The 22422-nt window shown below is 37.4% G+C and overlaps 1 pseudogene; it reads left to right on the plus strand.

Annotated features, from left to right (window-relative positions):
• Positions 1-22422, plus strand: part of LOC107848689 — a 238589-nt pseudogene that overhangs the window by 61916 nt on the left and 154251 nt on the right.

Genomic DNA, 22422 nt, shown 5'->3' on the forward strand with positions numbered 1-22422 from the left:
GTATGTATGTAAGCATGTATTTTAAGGTTGATGATTGAATTGAGAGCATAACTCATGAAAAATTCCTCTCTTGTTATGATTTTCCTTTACTTATGATATGGTAGGAATTATTTTGAATGCATCTTGAGAAGCATGATATGAAATGTCTTGAGTAATGTTATATTTGGATTAAGATTTTGATTTCAAAAGAGAGGGTTGTTTATGTTGATGAATGTTGAACATAATCATATAATGAAAAGAGTTGCGTGGTTTGTTAAATATTACATGAACACCACATTGTTATCGAAAGAATGATAATCGTTGCATAGTTTGACTTATGATTTCGGAACATGAAATCTCTTACACTATTTGAATGTTTGGGTGGTCTGAATTGAGTTTTTGATGAAAGAATCATGCATGATGCATTATGGCTCAGAAATAGGACTTTCAAGTCATGATGTGATGATACCAACTCAGATAATGCCATAGTAATTCAGAATAGAATAGAATGCATGTTTGAAATCAGATTTTTAGATTTTGAAACTAGAATGATGCATGTTTCAGAACAGACTAAAATTGGGCATAAAGAGAGATTTGGTGATTCCCTGAAGAAGGCACGAGTTCAGACAACTCATTGCCCAAAACCGTGATTTACCGATTCGGGTATATTATTATACTTGGCCGAGTTCCCTGTGGCGTATCAGACTCAGATACTCCAACCCTTGCGGCATACTTGGGTTGGGCGCTTCCCTGGCGAGTCAATGACGGATTCCATATAGCCCGTGGAATATTAGACTTGTAGGGGAATGCAACCTAACTCAGAAGTAATACAAAGATAGAAACTGCATTGACAGAAATGTTTTATGTTTTCAAAATTGCCCATGTGTTAAGAAATTATACCTTTCATGATATTTATGACTAACTCTCAACTATTTTATCTATATTAAAGCTTTATTTTGGATTGCTCTACATAGCAGTACAATTATATTGAACCCCTACCTCCAGGGTCTAAAGCTCAGTTCAGAAGCCCTACTAAGTCGTAGAGTTTTCAGACAACAGTGATGTGTGAAATTGGTGAGCCTTCTTTATTTCAGAAGGTCTATGTTTTTCAGATTATGTATTTATTTTGGTTTAGGTCCACTGGGGGCCTTTTCCCAGTTTCAGACAATTGTTATTTTCAGATATAGTAGAGATTTTGTAGACTGATTCAGACATTGAATAGTTGTTGTTGGGCCTTACTTTCACATTATAAATTGAGTTCAAACTTATGACCATGATTCTATTTTAGTATTTATTTTCTGCACTTCCTATTTGTATATGAATGGTGTGTATGATTATAAGTTAGAAGGGCTCTCGGGCCTTCATGGTTTGGGATGTCCATCACGGCCAGGGCCCCGTTTTGGGTCGTGACAAAAATCTCATGGCCATTTTTGAAAGACTCTAAAAAATCATCTGAAATCTGAGACGCTCTTAGTTTTACTTCTGCGCTAGGTGGTATACCTTACAACTCTAAAATTTGGGCTATATGGAATCCGCCATTGACTCGGCGGGGAAACCTCCAGCCCAAGTGTGCTGCAAGGGTTGGAGTCTCTGACTCTGCTACACCACACAGCCGTCGCCAGCGTAAAAATAATATATCCGGATCGGCAAATCATGATTTTAGGCTAAGAGTTACTTGAACTCAAGCCTTCTTCAGGTAGCCACCTAACCCTCTTTAAGTCCATTTTTAACTCTTTAAAACATGCATTCTCTGAAAACATATTCTGAATACATACTCTGTTATGGCATACATACTTATGGTATCGTCATACCATTGACTTGTAAATCACATCTCTGATCCATTATTAACATATTACAACTCTGTTTTCAAAACATAAATTCAGGACCACCATATCAATAAATTATTTCAAAGAACTTTTTCTCTAAAACTCATGTAAACACATGTATGCAACTCTTTTTAGCGAAATTTCAATGATGCAAGTGGTCATGTCAATCTCTTAATCTTATGCAAATCTTTCTCTTAACAAAATATATGTACATCAAGAAACTCCCTCTCTTAAATCTCTAAATCATGCTCAAAATACTATGGTATTTGAGTAAACAAGTTTCAAGCCATCAATCATGCATTTCAAATCCTTCACAGTAAGATCATAAACTTAAAGTCATCAAGAGAGGGATTTCATAAGTTGTGCTCTCAAACAATCTTAAATCTAAATTTTCATACATATACATATACATGTAAATCAATTTAAGGGGGAAAGACCTAAAGACAAAATCAACAATAAAATTAAACATTTATAATAAATCATGTATTTCAAAAACCCCTTTCTAAATTCATACTTGATAATCTTTAATTCATGTTCTAGTGTTTACAAGCTCATGTAGTTTTTAGGATAAACCCCACATACCTCAATACAGAAATTTGATGGATGATTCTTGAAGCCTACGATTTGGGGATTCTAAATCTTCATTAATTTTTGAAAACCCATGATTAAATCTTGAGTTATTTTGGTTTTCTTATTTGAAAACCTAAGGAGTGTTCTTGATGGTTTTTGTTGAAAATATCAATAATGAGGTCATTTGGGATTAAATCCCGTGTTTAGGCTGATAAGGGGTGGAAAATACCCAATATATCCTTAATGAGACAGAGTAAAAATATAACTGGGAGCCTGATTTCATAGGCCACCACAATGCGCCACGATCGCGGTGGCTCACTGGAAATTGACGAGTGGGATTCTTAAGGCCACCGCGACGCGGAGCCATCGCGTTGTCCCACTGATTAGGACCTGAAACTTCAGCGCGATGCGCCACAATCTCGCTATGCTACTGGAATTTGACAATTTCTGAATAGGCCCCCTCCGCGACTCGCCAAGCACCAATGTGACGGTGTTTTACGACTAGAACTTAAATTACCCATAATTTTTTGCCCGGGTATCGGATTTGGGCAAATCTTATATCAACGGAAAGCTCATTCAATTTCCCACATGATAAAAATTCAAAATTAGGGAAACTATATATGGTTTAAACTTTACTCACTTTGGAAATAAAAAATGCGACTAAGTTTCTTTGACACAATTCTAGTCATTTAACTCTAAGAGCATATTACCACGAGCAAATGCATGGACTATTTTTGCGGGGTGTTATAGTAGCTTATCTTATTTCATTGTAATTCTCCCCTCTTCAGGTCAGCCCAAATAACAAGTTAGTTGCATATGCAGAGGATAAAAAAGGGGATGAAGTATACACTGTTTATGTTATTGATGCAGAATCTGGAATGCTGGTTGGGAAACCTCTGGTTGGTGCCATTACATCACATCTTGAATGGGCAGGTGATGAAGCATTGGTTTACGTCACAATGGATGAGATCCTTTGACCAGACAAGGTTTGGATTTCATGTAGCCATTGGATATAAGTGATTTATTTTCCTTCTGTAGCATCCAGTGTCCAACTTTTGGCTTGTTTTGATAATGATATTGTTTATGCTCCATAATTGTTATTCAGTTTGGTTAAATGTCTTGGGCTAATAATAATGTCAAGTGGTGTTAAAATAGAAGGTAATCCTCCATCCAAAAAGGGATTCTTAGTAGAGAAAGTTGATTGAAAAGATCTAATAAAGTAGTTGCCTTGTTGAAATCATTGAGTATATTGTTTTTTTGACTTGCTTATCGTGGTGAGACATACAACTTATGTTTTCTGTGTTTGCCAATAATAAGTACCTCTACCTACATGTGTGTTGTACTCGCTAAATCATCTCTCTTGGTTTTATAACTAGTTTTATGGATTCATCTGGTTGAAATTCATCTTACTTTTGTTTATCCAGGTATTCTTTCTCTTGATTTATCTAAGTTTTGACAGGTTTGGTTGCATAAATTGGGAACTAACCAGTTAGATGACTCTTGCCTTTATCATGAAAAGGATGAAACATTTTCTTTGGGTCTTCAAGCATCCGAGAGCAAGAAATATTTATTTAATGCATCTGAGAGTAAAATTACAAGATTTCTCTTTTATCTAGACACTTCTAAACCTGAAAATGGATTACTGGTACTAACATCACGTATTACTGGCATTGACACATCGACTAGTCATCGTGGAAATCATTTCTTCGTCAAGAGGAGAAGTGATGAATGTTTCAATTCAGAAATACTTGTGTGCCCGGTGGAAAATATATCTGCTACCACTGTTCTCCTTCCTCACCGTCCAAGGTATTATTAAAAAGATGACCGATTTATTGACATTTCAGAAAAACTTTCCAGGAATTACTTTGTCTTCTAATTGTCAATTTGTGTGTCTTTTTTTCTTACCATGATTATGAGATAAGCTTAGTGAACTTAAGAGGAATTCCGAAGTGTGGAGATACTATAAATGTTTTCTAATATTGTTCCTTAACAATTGAATCAAAATGCCAATGTTATTTGGTAATTCACAGTGCTAGTTGGATAACTTTTCCTCGTAATTCCGTATTGGAGAAGCTTTGACCGACAAAGGTATATTTGGATTAGTAATGTTCAACTGTCGATTCACTGGCTGAACCTGATTGGTATAGTCGGGAATATTAAAGTAAGTTCTAAAGTTGGTGCTTCCTTCAGTCTGGATGGGGCATAAATTTTTACCTTGCAGTAGTCCTTCTAGTTTTAAGTTCTTACTCTTCAAAATTCAGATTGAAAGATTTTCTGGTATCTTGAGGTTTCGGCTATGTTGTTAATTTTTCCTAGCAGACTTGTAAAGCTTCGTTAGCCTTGATGCTAGAATATTTAGGATCTTGTAAATGTAGATATTTAGAAAATATCTAATAAGTAAAAATATGTATTTTTTTTAAGTGTACATATTCTAAGAAAGGTAAGAGAATATGTAAAGCTCGAGGGAATTATTGATTGTGTTCTATCTCAATTTCTCTTCCTTTTCACATGGTATTAGAACATTTGCGAGGTCGTCATTGTGAATTTTACCAGTGACCTCAGGAAAAAGAGAAATTGTCTTTGTTTTTAAATTTTCCGACAATTGTCCATCCTTACTTTACCTTTCTTGAGTACTGCACTACAATCAACACCACAGACGGTATCGGGAACTCCTGTGAGGAAAACCCTAGAATTCATGTCCTTATCAAAGCGGCCACACATTGCCACACTGAATGCAAGAGGCAATGTTGTCAAAGGTGTGTTCAAAGCGCAATTAAGCCTCGAGGTGCAAAACATGTTGAGTGCTTTGCCTCACTCAATAGATTCGAGCCCGGAGCCTAAAGGGAAATTCTTTTCATCCAAAATTCCGAAGAGGCAATGGAAAGGTTGAAATATGCCAAAGGGACAAAGGGGGTACGGGTGATTTAAATGGTTAAAGGTAAGGCAGGAGCATTATCATGCCTTGTGAGGCAGCAACAATGATCCGCCTTACTTTTTCCGTCAACTGAGAAAGCTGACAAAGTTTAAAAAATCTAAAGGGGAATAAATGTAACAAGATAGAGAAAATACTCCATCTTTGTTGTGAATATACATGACATCCATGTATTTTGTTAATATATATACATGTATTTTGTGAATATATATACAATACTATTCCTTTGTTGTGAATATACATGACATCATGAATCACATACACAATAAATCTCATTATTTAGTTTTCACGTCGATTTGATCCTTGTTTTCGGATTAGGTTCGTGTCATCTTATATGCTCCTTAAAGCTACGTAAAAATTCTTAAAAATAAGAGACTTTTAAATCTTACAAAATTAAATAAAATGCATGTATAATACATTGCAATGGTATTTGAACATTTTAATCTTAAATATATCACTCGGTAAAATATTGAAATTAGAAAATATCTAATAAGTAAAAATATGTATTTTTTTTTTAAAAAAGAAAAAAGCATCATTAACAACAACATACCCAATATATCTCACCAAGTGGGTCTGGGAAGGATAAGTATACACAGTCCATAACGACCTTAGAGGTGAGATAGAGAGGATGTTTCCGATAGACCATCGACTCAAGATAAAACAATCTAAAAAAGAAATAGTAAAAGAATAAGATACAATAGAAATTGCCACACCCAATACTATAATAAACAAAACTCACCAAGTAATACACTCCCACCTTGTCTCGAATAACCTTATTACTAATCCTATCTTTCCTAGTACACACACATCTATCATAGCATTCTCCTCTCCGCCACTTTCATCTTTTGGATGTGAGATTTCTTGACAACACTCTGCCCATACAACATAGCCGATCTAACCACTGTTCTATAGAACTTTCCTTCGAGTTTAGGAGGCACCTTTTTGTCACACAAGATTCTGAAAGTGAGCCTCTATTTAATCCACCCTATCTCAATTCGATGAGTGACATCCGAGTTTCCAGATACTTAAAATTATGTCTCTTCAGGATAGACCAAGGATCAAGTTTTACAACCACATCAGACTCATGCGACACCTTGCAGAACTTACGCTCCAAATATTCCATGTTGGACCCACTTAACCTAAAACCTATAGACTCTAAGGTATGCATCCAAACCTCTGTTTTAGTATTAACTCCACCACAGGTATCATCAATCAAGACTACACCATCTGTAAAAAGCAAACACCAAGGCACCTCACCTTGAATTTGCAACGCAAAACATCCATCACCAAGGCAAATACGGCTAAGAGTAGATCATTGGGTAACCCCATCAAGATGGGAAAGTGCTCTGAGTCCCCTCCCATAGTCCTAACCCAAGTCTTGTCTCCATCGTATATATCCTTAATCGCCCTAGAATACACCATAAGTAAGCCTCTGGCCTCCAATCACATCCATAAAACCTCCCTAGGAACTCTACTGTAGGCCTTCTCTAAGTCAATAAACACTACGTGTATGTTATTCCTCTCCCTATACTGCTTCACTAGTCTCCTAACGAGATGGATGTCTTTTGTAGTCGAGCACCCTGACATAAATTTGAACTGATTCTCAGAAATAGCAACAATCCTTCATAACCTCATCTCACCAGCCTCCCCCAAGCCTTCATAGTGTAGTTTTTCAACTTGATACCCTTATAATTATTGCACTCCTAAATGTCACCAAAAAAGGAATAAGATATATATAAATCAAAATAGAAAAAAATATTTACGTAAAAGATATCTAGTGAAATACATGATAATGACTTTGTAGGGATTTTTAAGATCTCAACAATCATGTATATTCACAATAACATACTTTTCCTTGCCAATTGGTGTAATTCTGAAGATTCAACACTAAATATCATAATTCTGTTAGGGTTTTAAGCTCAAATTAAGTGTGGGACTTAATGAAAAAAAGCACAAAAGGAGAAAAAGTACAAATATATGTTTAGTCCAAGATTAATAATTAAAAGTATGAATGACAAATATATGGTCAAGAAAATTGAAAAAATTACTATAATGTGAAATATAAATTGTTTAGTGCCCCCCTCTTCAGAAAAGGTTCATTGGCAAGGAAAAGTATGCCTTTATCGCCTTGATGACAACACAAAAACTTTAATTAAGTGATATGAAGCTCGAAATACATTTTGACCCTTATTTAGGGTCTTAATCACGCTTTATGTGTACCTTTGACAGTAATGGTCTTCTATACCTAAAACCAGTCTAGGGTAATAAAGTTTTTAAGGATCTAGGTCATGAACAGACTGTTGGATATAGAGTTGATTGGGTGAGATAACATTCCAAAAGATATTCTTCATATGGAAATTGGTTTCTGCAGGAGGTAATTTGTTCCTTGGAAAAGTAAAAAACAAAATATGGTTGCTTGATCTAGTGTAAAAGCTGAATACCGAGCAATGGTTGTGAAAACTCACAAACTAATTTGGATTAAACATTTACTCAGAGATTTGAAATTTGGAGAAATCAGTTAGATTAAATGTTTGTGATAACGAAGCTACTCTTAATATATGTGGTGTTTCACGGTTGAATTTAGCACATTGAGATCGATTTTAACTTCATTTTTGAAAAAAAAAAGCTCTTTGGTGGGCATTGTTAAGATTCATGAGGTCAAATAATCAACTTGCATATATTTTCATCAAATCCCTCATTAAAAGGGGCAGCCCAATGCACTTAAGCTCCCGCTATGCACAGGGTACGGGGAAGGGCCCCACCCATAAAGGTGTATTGTATGCAGCCTTACCTTGCATTTCTGGCAGAGCCTGTTTTTAAGGCTTGAACCCGTGATCTTCTGGTCACATGGAAGAAACTTTACTAGTTACTCCAAGTCCCCCTTCATTGATTTTTGTATCAGCTACATTTGTAACAAGTTCTGTACATATCATTTATATGCACTAACTTGAGGTTACTTTTTAGAAAATTCAAAAATGGCTAGATAAAGAAGCTCCTACTTCTTTCTAGAATTTGAGAAAGCTGATCTCAAGTCATACAATGAGACTCTTTTGGCCAGCCATTGGGTTGGAAAGATGTCGGAAGCTAGAATTTGGTAAAGTCCATTGTTTCTCTATTTCAAATGAACATACATAGGGAAGAAAGATCTTTTTTAAATCTTGTTTGGTAAGGACATTCTCAAAATAGGTGGGCTCTTCGAAGGCTATTAGAAATTGGGCAGTGTAGGAAGGTGTACAAAGTGGCATAAAGATCTCTTAGGTAGGAGATTCACAATTCTCTTTTCAATTTGTGAATGAGGAACAAGATTTTATAGGTATTCTAGAATAAAAGATGGTGAGGAGAGAACTGTGTGAGACTGCATAATTAGGCAGAAGGCGTCAGGTGTGTTGATCCTCTATTGTCCAATAACTCTGCTTTTGTAAACATGATGGGGTTATCGGTACCTTTGTCGTGCTATGATATATTCAAGAAGGTTAGAGATTTTTATGGAGGCTTTATAGATGTTGCTTTTAGTATGCATGAACTAACAAGAGTGAGGATTTTAGTGAAGAAAGGCTAAAAACTCCCAATTTTAGTGGTAGTAGATGATAGAGTTATGGAGTTTCAGATATGGTGTTTCTAGAGTTCAGACCAGAGGTGAGGGCGAGAGTAAAAGAGAAAAAAAAGCGGAGAAGAGGTGAGAGAGAAACATGAGGGGGAAGAATAGGAGGTGAAGGAATTTTCCATCTAGGCCTGAAGGTGTAAAGGTAAAAATACAATCTTACCCATGGTTAAATGAATTTGGCTGAAGGCAAAAGCTAAATTGGATCACTAAAGTGTCTGGACCAGTTGCCAGATCTTATTGGTAGGATAGAAACTCTAAACAAAAGATGCATGGTAAAACCTTGTCGATGTTGGAAAATGGCTAAAAATTGATGAAAAACCACTTGCAGCTTCACGTATGGGTTGTAAGTCTCTCAGAGGGGAGATTTACTCAAAATCTACATAGGGGGAGGCAGCAAGGCATGTGTCGTCTAAGCCTAGCACCTTGGCAGTAACTTCTGGCCAGAATAGTCCCTCCTGCGACCTATCTTTGAGTGGATTTAGGGCGAGTTAGGCTCGAAATAATCTATTTAAGGGCCCAAAATAGTATGCAAGACATTTTAAGAGAGGCAAAAGAGTGCAACAACCTTCCAAGGTACGTCAAGTGACCTCACCGATACTGCAAATGCTTGAAACTACAGATGGTGGCTCGATTTTGATCTCTCAGCCTAAATTTTCTATTGTTCCAAAGAGTGAGGTAGGGAGAGAAGGAGGCGATTAAGGACCTTGGGTTATAGAGGTAACTTTAATGTCATTGGTGCTGCTTTGGATCTTTAGGGTAATTATTTAGCATTATATAATTCCAAAATTCTTCTTAATACGGTCTTTACAAATTCTAATTGCTTAGGGGGGGGAGGGGGAGGTGGAGATGGGTCGATACGCTTGTTGGATTTAGAAGTAGGTTTCTCAGTGGGATGGTCCTATTGGGGAAATATTTCTAATTCTCTTGTCCCTTCCATTTTGCCTCTAGTATTGACCCTTGAGTTGGGTAAAAAGGTGGTAAGTACTATTTTAAAAGGAGCAATGGTTGATCCCAACCTTTGGCCTGCACAGAAGGGGAAAGTTGTATGTCCAAATGAGCTGAAGAAAACTATCTTAATTTCAGAAAGTTTTTAGGTGTGTCCTTTGTCGGAATGGAGTAGAAAGTTAATGATCTCTTGAATAACATTGATCTAGAGGCTGGAGGGGATGCAGAGTTGATGGATAAGGACTTAATAAAAATAAAGTCAATGGTGCAGGTACAAAAAAATGGTGCGATAAATTGTGGTGTATTCTAGAAGAAACAAAGTGGGAAAGCTATTGGTGGGTTGGAGGGAGTCAGGATGGTAGGAGAGAGACAGGAGGGGATTACTTATGGATGAGTTGTAAAATAATTAGTTGGAATGTAAGGGGGATGAATAACCCAAATAAAAGGTCCATTATTAAAGTAGGTTTTAGGAAATGAGGCGCTGATGTGATATGTATCTAAGAGTCAAATGGAAATCCTATCAGATAGCATTATGAGAAGTGTGGGTGAAGTATGATCATATTCCAGGTTGGGGAAATGTGCAAGAATTCACATTATTTGAAACGACAAAAAATTTGAGAGTGTGGAAGTTATTGCAGGGGAGCATATGCTAGGGGTGTGGTTTAGAAACATTAGTAATGGTATGAAGTCGGGTTTTGAGGGCATCTATGGACCTATGGGGAAGGGGTCTAAGAAGGATTTTCTTGAGGGATTAGGAGTTGGGATTTACTTGGGATGTTAGGGGGGATTTTAATACCATTAGATTTCTAGATGAGTGTAGCATGGTGTTAAGGCCATGGAGGAGTTCTCGGAGTTCATTGATAATTTCTTTCCTATTGATTTGCCTTTATGCGATGCCTCTTTCACTTAGTCCAGGCGAGAGTATTCTTGTTTTAGATCAAGAATGGACATATTCCTTGTTGGTACTTCTTATGAGGAATTAATTTCCACTGTAATCCAGTTCTCTCTCGTTATTGCTATCTGACCATTCGCCTATCATGATGGATGAAAGCAGTGAAAGACGGATGCTATCTCCTTTCAAATTTGAAAACATGTGGCTGAGCGTGCCATACTTTAGAGATAGAATGGCTGGTTGGTGGAGGAGTTTTATGGTGGAGGGGAGACCTTCTTAGAGGCTTGCTAAGAAATTAAAATTTCTTAAAAACATAAGGGCATGGAATAAAGAGGTGTCTGGGAGAGTGAAAATAAAAATGAGGAAGGTTATAAATGAGTTAGGAGAGATAGAGAGAAGAAAAGTTAGGAGTGAGTTAGAGGGAAGGGAGAAAGAGAAGAAAAAAGGGAACTAACTTTGTTGGCTTTGGCTCAAGAGGTTAGTTATAGGAAAAAATTGAGTACATTATGGTTGGAGGAAGGAGACTCAAATACTCAATTTTTTCATAGGGTAGCAATCTCAAATTGGAGAAGCAACTTCATTGAGTTGGTGAAGTTAAATGGGGCGTTGTATGTGGGTGAGGAGAAAGTAGAGGGAGCAATTGCTTTGCAAAATTTTGTTCAAAGATAAAGTGAGTTGAAAGACTAATATGTGGGGAGGGGGGGTTAGAGTTCAATCACATCAATGGAGAGGGGTGTGTGTGGTTAGATAGGGAATTGACGAGGAAAAAATGAGTAAGGAAGTAGACTGCTGCACAAATGACAAAGATCTAGGCCCTGATTGTTCTCTGTCTTGGGTTTTTTCCAGCATTGTTGGAGCATGGTAAAAAATGAAGTGATGGATACTATTTTTGAGTTTCACGATAGTGGTAGTTTTTAAAATAGTTCAAATGTTTTATTCATCATCATCATCCCTAAGCAAGAGGGAAGCTCGAGCATGAAAGACTAAACTTATTAGTCTAGTGGGAAACATCTATAAGATCATCTCTAAAATGTTTTCCAAGGGGCTTAAAAAGGTATTGGATGAGACTATATCTACTCCACAGAATGCATTTGTGAGGGTAGGCAGATTTTGGATGCAACTTTGGTGGTGAACGATGTGGTGGGTTTAAGGATAAAGTAAGGTGATAAGTGTATTATGCAAGCCAAATCTTGAAAAATTCTATGATCATATGAATTTGAGTTCCCTAGATACCATTATGCTACAAATGGAATTTGGGGAGGAATGGAGAAAATGAATTTATTTTTGCATCTCTTTAGTGAGATATTTTTTTTTTTTGGTGAATGGCAATCCTTGTGGTTTTGCTTGAGGGGAAGGGGATCCTTCATCTTCGATGTTGTTCATCCTAATATTGGAAGAATTGATCAAGATGATGAATAAAAATGTCATGGGAGGTTTCATAAAGGGTTTCAATACTGCGGTTACGTGCATTGGAACAATTTTGGTTTCCCAATTATTGTTTGCAAATGATACTTTTGTTTTTTTGTGATGCATACAGGACTGAACTAGATTATTTATGTTAAGTCCTCATTGGTTTTAGGTGGTGCCAAGCCTTAAGATTAATTTAAGGAACTTCATGATCCTTCTGGTAGGTGAGGTGGGTAACTTAAGTTTTGAATTGCAGGGTTGGGGCCTTACCTTTTGGCTATCTCGATTGACCATTAGCTTCAAACAAGAATGCTATAATATGGAATCCGGTTATCCAAAGGGTAGAAAAAATTAGCAGGGTGGTATAAGAGGTATTTTTCTAAAGGTGGAAAAGAGGTGCTCATTAAGAGTACTCTTTCGAGCATTCTTACTTATTATAAGTTTTTGTTTTACGCTCCAGCTTTGGTTTCAGGAGAGTTGGAAAAGATTCAAAGAGATTTTCTTTGGGACGCAACAGATGGGGCTACGAAGTTTCATTTGGTAAGATAGGAGATTCTCACTTCTCCTAAAAAATGAAGAGGGCTTGACGTTAAATACTTAAAGGTGTTTAGAAAAACTTTATTGGATAAGTGTCTTTGGAGGTTTTGGGTGGAGGAGAATGCTTTCTGGAAAGAGGTGATAGTTGATAAATATGGGCTATGGAAGGGGAAGGGAAAACTAGAGACGTGACTATGCCTTTTGGGTGTGTTTTGTGGAGGAATATCTTGAAAGGATAGGACAATTTCAAAGTAACATCTCATTCAAGGTAGGAGATGGAAGAAGAGTGAGATTTTGGGGACATAGGTAGTGTGGAGACAAATTTATTGAAAGATGACTTTCCTAGCTTACACAGAATTTCTTGCCAAAGAGACTTGACAAAATAACAAATTAGAGGGACACAAGGTAGAGAGAATTTTTAAGACTTGAGATTTAGGAGGTGACTTCCAGGACTCGGAGGTGACTGAGTTTCAAAATTGTTGGATTTACTCCATAAATAAGTCATAATAGTAGATAACCCCGATGCTTTATGGTAGGATGTGGGAAAGAACTATATGTTTTCAGTCAAGTCTGATTATAAGAGGATGTATTGTAACACTGTTTGGATAACGAAAGTACCAAGAGGGTGTGTTTTTTTAGTTGGCTAACTGCTCGAGGGGTGATCTTGATGGAGAAAAATCTTAGAAAGCAAAAGGTTAGTTCCATCAGCCAATGTTATATGTGCAAGAAAAAAAGTGAGGATGTGTATCATTGTAATACCCTAACTTTCTTTAAGTCAAATCTAGTCTTCAGAAGAGTTAGTGCTGACTTCCTAAATGATTAATATTTAAATCATGTAGAATTTCCCCAATTTCGACTTTTTATCATGTGAAAAATTAAATTAGCTTTCCAATGATACCAATTTCATCTAAATCTGGTATCAGAGTAAAAAGTTGTGGACGATTTACAGAGTACTGTTGGAACTGCTCAGAAGCGATGGTCAGGCCGACGGATCGTCAAGATAGCGGAGGAAGGTCGCCCAAACCATTGTAGGTAAGGCAGCATGTCAGTCTTCTGGCTAAGGTACGATGGACGGGTTGACGAACCATCGAACTTGCAATGGACCGTCGCCCAAGCCGTCGATACTAAGGCAGTAAGTCCCTATTCTAGTCCAAGTGTGACGGTCAGACCGACGGACCATCTTATGACCCATCGAAGATCTTGTTCAGCGATTTTTAAGCCATTTTTAAAATGGTATTTGGGTCCTTTTCCACCCGTTTTAACCCAGAATCATACCAGACCATAGCTCATAACTCCATTATTCATTCACAATATCCAATTAGGGTTTCTCTCAAAGATCAATCCCCAAGAACAAAAAACCCTAGGTGCTGAATCCTAAGCCAAGAATTCAAGCTTTCCTCCACCAATCTTCAAGAAATCATCCACCCAGGTATGTCAAGTGTTGATTCATGGGTTCCTTTCACCCATGACGCTCAAGAAACCCTATTTGAAATATAAACTTTGGATTTCATGGTATGAATTGAAATATATCCATGTTTATGTTGTTGTTTGATTTCCCAGTTGAAGTATTTCAGCGATGGACTGTAGCACGAGCCATCGCAGATCCCGTTCAAAAATTTTTAAGCCATTTTTAAAGGGTTATTTGGGTCTTTACCCACCTTTTTTAACCCCTAATTATACCAGACCATAGCTCATAAATCAATTATTCATTCACATTATCCAATTAGTGTTTCTATCAAAGATCAATCCCCAAGAACAAAAACCCCTAGGTGCTTAATACCAAGTCAAAAATTCAAGCTTTCCTCTACCAATATTCAAGAAATCATCCATCCAGGTAGGAACTCATGAAGCATAAGAAACCCTATTTGAAATATAAACTTTGGATTTCATGGTATGAATTGAAATGTATCCATGTTTATGTTTTTGTTTGATTTCCCAGTTGAAGTATTTCATGATAATCATGAAAGTATGCTAGCATGTGGCTTAAGTTCTTGCATTGGAAGTACAAAATGTTGCCATGATGTATTATTTCAATATTCATGCCCAAGCCTAAGTATATGCATGCAATGTGTTTGATAAATTTCCTAAAGAACAAGAATTATGCTTTAGGACTCGACTATGACCAAATTGATGAACCTATGCTTTACCCTTATGTTCAAAATGACTTCCATGTTATTGTTATGCATTGAAATTTTTCGATGGATAGTTCATGTTTAGTAGAATTCCGTCAGTCTCATGACTCAAGAAAACTCAGTAAACTCAGTCCAGTCAGTTCAGTATAATTAATTTAGTGTCTAACCAGATGGGAGTAGAATTTAGCACTGAGTGAGCCCAAGGATGGGAACTCACCTACGAGTAGAGGGTGTGATTCTTAGAAGCAATCTTTGTACTCCAGAACTACGTAGCGAGCGTAGGTTGAGACATCTAACCTGTTAGAAGAGGGTTGATGAGGTGGCTTAACCTATTAGATGAGGGTCCCACCATTCTCCTTAGAGTAACCTGTTAGATGAGGGATTACTCATAGCTTGCCTTGCCAGTGACACAGTATTGAGACCCTTCCAATTAGGGTTATAGATTGGACCCCAACTCAGCTATATTTCTTTATTTGGGGCATATCTGTTAGATGACTACTTCCTACAGTCTCAGTCTCAGTAATAAAACTAAGATAGTTCTACAGAATTCAGGACTGTCAGATACAGTCACCCAGTTCTATACGAAATTCAGCAAGTTCCATCAACAACAGGACTGTTAGACATAGTCATTCAAATAATAGATATCAGATATATGAAACTTATGTTTTCAGTATTCAGATCCAGTGATGTCATGATCTCAGTCACAGTTCACATATTTATGCATGCATTCTCACATTCATGTTATTCAGTCAGTTAGTAATGTTCATGCATATAAACCCCTTGCATTCAACCTACCTCACTTTCATACTGATGCATTTGCGCTTTGGTGTTTTATACCATAGGTTCAGAAGCACGAGCTCCACAACCTCAGTAGCATTCTAGATTTGGGCAACCAAATTTAGTAGTGAGTCCTCATCCTTCGAGGATATGATCATTATTTTATTATTTCATTACTTAATTTATTTCAGTAGATGGAGTTAGTTGGGGACATGTCCCATCAACTCCTTATTCAGATAGTTTAGAGGCTTTCAGACTAGCATGTTTAGATAGTTATTTCAATTTTGGTATAGAAATACTGTATTTTTTAGATGTTATGTTTTATCAGATGTTTGAACCTTATGGCCTTTTATACTTTTATTCCACACTCATACAGTAAATTATGCAGTCTTAGGTACAGATATCAGTCATGGGTTAGCTTGTGGTCCTTCAGGGTCCTGAGCACCGTATAGCATTCTGGGTACCAAATTTAGGGCGTTACAAACTTGGTATCAGAGACTAAGGTTCAATAGTTTCCTAGGAAATCTAAAAGCCGCATCTAGTAGAGTCTTATGCATGGGTGTGTTGCACGCCACATTTTTGTATAGAAGGCTATGAGGTGTTTTAGGAACATTTTTCCATCTTTCAGTATTCATGTCATGCCATTGAGCATAATATAAGAAAATCTCTCAATCTAATCCATTTCTCCCTTTCATTTATAGAACATACCTCTCAAGAAGAGAACTGGAAATCAGTTAGCCTCTCATCCCAAAGATTCTTTAGGAGAACATGTATCTCATATAGAGTTCAAATCTGCATTCACTACTCTTGCTTAGTCAGTTGCTGCTCAAAATGAATGGCCAGTTTTTGTTCCATCCAACCAAGTGGCTAATGCAGCTGCAACCAGGATTTGGGACTTCACCCGAATGAATTCTCCATCATTTTTTGGGTCTAAGTCAGATGAGGACCCTTAGGAATTCCTTGACCAGGTTCAGAAGGTTACAAACATTATGGGGGTGAGTTAGCTGTATATCAGTTGCAGGATGTTGCTCACACTTGGTTCAAATAGTGTAAGTCAGAGAGGTAAGTTGATGCAGGATCCATCGAGTGGGTGCAGTTTGTCACTGTATTCTTAGATAGATTCTTTCTCCTAGAGCTGAGAGAAGCTAAGGTGTTATAGTTTATCAACCTCAGGTAGGGAAACATAATGGTGAAAGTGTATTCTCTTATGTTTACTAAATTATCCAGATATGCTCCTCATGTGGTTGCAGATAGCAGGGCCAAGATGAGTAAGTTTGTTTTAGGGGTGAATGATAGTGTGATCAATGAGTGCAGGTTTGCGATGTTGAATAGTGACATGAACATAGCCAGACTTATGACTCATGCTCAGCAGATAGAGGAGCAAAATATTAAGATGAGGGAGAAGCCGAATAAGAGAGCAAGGATAGGTAGCTTCAACTTTACTCAGCCTAAGGCAAAGAGAGGAAATAGTTCTTAGTTTTATCCTAAGTCATCAGTTCCAGCTCCTTCTTTATCTAGTTCTATAAATCCTAAGTTCAGGGATTGTAATAGAGATAGGTTACCAGGCTCTAAGTTTCAAGGAAGTGTTAGCAATGCCCGAACTAATCTCCTTTATCAAACTTGTGGTAAGAACCACAAGGGTGTGTGCAGAGCTGGCAGCGATGTCTGTTTTTGACGTGGCAACCCAGGCCACAGAGTCAGATATTATCCTCAGTCAGGTTATTAGGTTCAGTAAAGCCGTTCCTCAGCTCAGTCCGTTCACTCAAATCAGCAGGATGCCACTTCCAGTGCTACTAGTGGGCAATGCCCAAATAGGGTGCCACTTCCAGTGCTACTAGTGGGCAATGCCCAAATAGACTTTATGCTCTCCAGTTTTGATAGGATTAGGAAAATTCTCCTAATGTGGTTAGTAGTACATTATAGATCTTTTATTTGTATGTGTACGCTATGCTAGATCTAGGAGCTTCTTTGTCTTTTGTTACTCCTTATATAGCAGTCGATTTTGGAGTCAGTCCCAAAATTCTAGCAAAGCCCTTCTCAGTATCTACCCCAGTGAGTAAACTCATCATAGCCTGATGGATATACAGGAATTGTCCGATTATGATATTTTAGAAAGTTACCTCAACAGATTTAGTCAAATTAGAGGTGACTGATTTTGATGTCATTCTCAGCATGGATTGACTTTATTCCTGCTATGCCATAGTCAATCGCAGAAACAGAATAGTCCAGTTTTAGTTTCTAAATGAACCTTTCCTAGAGTGGAGGGGTAGCATTTTGGCTTTTAGAGGTTAGCTTATTTTCTACCTTCGGGCAAGGAAAATAATATCTAAAGAATGTGTCTGTCATCTTGTTCGAGTTAAGGACACTAGTTCTAAAACTCCCAGTCTTGAATCAGTCCCAGTCGTGAATAAATATTCAGATGTCTTTCTCGAAGATCTTCTAGGAATTCTTCTCGAACAGGAAATAGATTTTGGCATTGATATTCTTCCAGATACTCAGCCTATATCTATTTCTCCATATAAAATGGCACCAACAAAACTCAGAGAATTAAAAGAGCAGTTGAAGGATATCTTAGACAAGGGATTCATCAGACCCAGTATGTCCCCATGGGGTGCACCAGTCTTATTCATATGCAAGAAAGACTGTTCTCTTAGAATATGTATAGACTATCGTCAGCTTAATAAATTCATAGTCAAGAACAAATATCCACTTCCCAGAATAGATTTGTTTGACCAACTTCAGGGTGCCAGCTATTTCTCTAAGATAGACCTCAGATTAGGCTATCATCAGCTCAGGGCCAGAGAATGTGACATTTCGAAAACAACCTTTCATACTTGGTATGGTTACTTTGAATTCTTATTTATATCCTTTAGTCTTACCAATGCCCCAGAAGATTTCATGGACTTGATGAACAGTGTGTTCAAGCAGTACTTGGACATATTTGTCATAGTCTTCATAGATGATATTCTTGTCTATTCCCGCAGTGAGCGTGATCATGCAGACCATCTCAGAATAGTATTGCAGAATCTCAGAGATCATCAGCTATTCACCAAACTCAATAAGTGCGAGTTTTGGCTAAGGTCAGCAACATTCCTTGGTCATATTATTCCCAGTGATGGAATTAGGGTTGATCCTCAAAAGATTGAAGCAGTAAGAAACTGGCCTCGCCCTATATCTCTATTAGATATCAAGAGTTTCTTAGTTTTGGCTGGCTATTACAGATGGTTTTTTGAGGGATTTTCTTCTATTGCATCCCCTATGTCTAGATTGACTCAGAAGAAAATCAAGTTTTAGTGATTAGATCCTTATGGGAAGAGTTTTCAGGAGTTGAAGACCTGACTTACCTCAGCTCCAGTTTTGTCTCTTCCAGATGGTTTAGAGGGGTTCGTAGTGTATTATGATGCATCCAGAGTAGGTTTGGGTTATTTTCTCCTACAGCATAGTAAGGTCATAGCCTACGCCTCCAGATAGCTTAAACCCCATGAGAAGAATTATCCTACTCATGATCTTGAGTTAGAAGCCATAATCTTTACCTTGATGATTTGGAGGCATTATCTATATGGATTTTATGTAGATGTGTTCATAGACCATAAAATTCTTTAGTATGTATTCTCTCAAAAAGATCTCAATCTTCGTCAGAGAAGGTGGTTAGAGGTCTTGAAAGATTATGACTTGAGTGTTCTTTATCATCCAATGAAGGCCAATATAGTGGCCGACGCTCTCAGTAGACTTTCTATAGGTAGTGTTGCTCATGTTGAGGATAGTAAGAAGAATTTAGCTCAAGAAGTTCATCAACTTGTCATTCTAGGTATTCGCTTAGTCGATACAGAAGAGGGTGACATATGGGTTTGGACTAGTTAAAAATCATCTCTGGTTTCTGAGGTGAAAGAAAAGCAAGATAGATATCCCAGTCTTGTTAAGTTGAAAGAGTCAGTCAAGGATCAAAAAGTAGAGGTTTTTTCACAAGGGGGAGATGGTTATTTGCATTGTCAGGGTCATCTATGTATTCCAGGTGTAGATTACTTGAGGCAACAAACTCTAGCAGAAACGCATGATGCGTGCTACTCGATTCATCCAGGGGACACTAAGATGTACCATAATTTGTGGGAGATTTATTGGTGGAGTGGGATAAAGAGAGATATTGCAGAGTTCGTGGTTAAATGCTCTACATGTTAGTAGGTTAAGATAGAGCATCAGAAGCCTAGTGGGTCCATACAGGAGTTTACTATTCCTACTTGGAAGTGGGAAGAAGTGAACATGGACTTTGTGATAGGTTTTTCTCGTACTCGTTGCCAGCATGATTTAGTTTTGGTCATTGTAGATAGGATGACCAAATCATCTCATTTCCTTTCAGTCCATACCTCTTATTTAGCCGAGGATTACGCCAAACTCTACGTTGAAGATTTGGTCAGATTGCACGGTGTTTCATTATCTATTATATCAGACAGAGGTACCCAGTTCACCTCTCATTTTTGGAAAGCATTCCAAAAGGGTCTTGGTACCCAAGTTTATCTTAGTACAACCTTTCATCCTCAAATAGATGGTTAAGTAGAAAGGACCATTCAGACTTTGGAGGATATGCTAAGGGCATGTGCAATTTATTTCAAGGGTAGTTGGGATGACCACTTGCCTTTGATTGAGTTTGCATAAAACAATATTTATCATTCCAACATTCGGATGGATCCATTTGAAGCTCTTTATGGTAGGAGATGCAGATCTCCAGTCGGTTGGTTTGCAGTTAGTGAGGTCTTAGTTATAGGGCTTGACTTAGTATTCAATGCTTTATAGAAAGTCTAGTTGATTAGAGAAAGACTCCAGGACACTCAGAGCCGATAGAAGTCTTATGCTGATGTGCACAGAAGGGATCTTGAGTTCAAGATTGGTGACTATGTCTATCTAAAGATATCTCCTATGAAGGGAGTGAAGAGATTAGGCAAAAAAAAAAAGCTCAGTCCCCGATATGTCGGTCTCTTCAAAATTCTCAGCTGCTTCAGTAAGATATCTTATGAGCTCAAATTTCCTTCAAACCTAGCCTCAGTTCATCTAGTATTTCATGTATCTTTTCTCAAGAAGTATGTAATACCCCGTACTTTTCCTAGCTTAAAGTTTTCCCCAAGAATGTTAGAATCTTTCTTTGAAAGATGAATCCACTTTGATAGAAGTGGAATTTCTAAGATTTTCACTTTTTGTCATGTGGTAAATTCAATAATCTTTCCATCGATACTAAATTTGCCCAAATACGATACCTAGGCAAAGAGTTAGAGCCTTTTTAGTGAGACAATTTATCACCTGAGCCTTCAGCGCATCGCGGAGATAGCTCAAATGGTAATTGTCAATTTCCAATGTTGCTCCATGATAGTGGAGTGTCGCGCCAAACTTCCAGGTCGCAAACAAGGTGGAAACGCGATAGATCCACATCAGCCACCATGTAGATTCCCAATTGTCCAATTCTAGTGACTTAGCGCAATTGTGGCGCGTCGTGCCAAGCATGAAAATTGGGAAATTTTCTCAAAAATTAAATACTTGTACTAGGGTTAAAAGGGTCAATTTCCCACCCTATATAAGCCTTATAACACGAGATTTGGCCATAATTCAGCAGCTTATACTCAATTACTCTAAAACACTCTCAAGAACAAGTCCTAGGGTTTTCATAGAAAGTTCAATTACAAGGGAATTCACCGTCAAAATTTCAAGAATCTCTCTGTCAATCTTCATAGAATCACGAACTAAGGTATGCGTAGTGTTTATTCATGGCCTCCTTTCATCCATGAAGCCCAAGAATCTCTTTTCTAAGTTTAAGTCTATGGATTTCTTTATGAATTTCATGTTAGGTTTGTTTTGTTTTTGTTGAGGATGATTAATTGAATTCAAATCCATGTTAGGTGATCAATTTATATGGAATTGATTTGTATAGATGTATATTTATGTGAATCTATGAATAAAACCTAGATGATGAAATTAGAGATGAATCATGATGATTAATTATTGTATAATGTTGTCTACATGTGTTATGCCTACCATGTGTTTAATTAAATGCCTAGATGAAGGAACAATGGCCAACTAGTATGATATCATGAAATCCCCATGTATATACAAGCTTATGCATATCAAATGTTTGATGAAGTGATTCAATATATGAATTATGAATTGTGTTGTTGGTCATGTGTTCAAGTAAGCCATGCTATGTTAGTTTCTTCTCATCGAGTCCTGGGGGTACTAGTACCCTAAAATTTAGCTATGTGCCTAGAGCCATGTCATGTTTCCACAATACTCTCAGTCAAGATATGATTCATAGAACTTAGTCAGTTATGTGACTCAGAATATATCAGTAATCTAAGTAATCTCAGCAGTTCAGTAATCTCAGTGATCTCAGTACTCAGTAATCTCAGTATTCCTAGTAAGTCTCAGTAACTTTAGTCTTATCAATCAGTCTTCAGAACTCAGAACATTTCGTCAGTCAATGGAACTCAGTAAATTCAGTTTAGTTTAGCTCCACTAAATAATACCACTATTATTAGTTCAACTCAGTTAATTAGTTCAGTGTCTTTCAGATGGGAGTAAGATTCAGCACCGAGCGAGCCTAGTGATGAGGACTCACCCACTAGATAGGACTGAGATCCATAGAAGCAATCCCTAAGTTCCAGAACTACGTAGCCAGTGTAGGTTGAGATGCACCCTGCGTATTTAGTGATATATATATATATACATCTCATTTGGGTAACCTACTAGGAGGGGTTGATGGAAGAACTCCCTATTAGCGAGGGTATACTCACAGCAGGTCTTTACCCATGGCACGGTATTGATATCCTTCCAGCTGGGGT

Source organism: Capsicum annuum, chromosome 9, assembly GCF_002878395.1.
Source record: "Capsicum annuum cultivar UCD-10X-F1 chromosome 9, UCD10Xv1.1, whole genome shotgun sequence".
NCBI classification, from domain to species: Eukaryota; Viridiplantae; Streptophyta; class Magnoliopsida; order Solanales; family Solanaceae; genus Capsicum; species Capsicum annuum.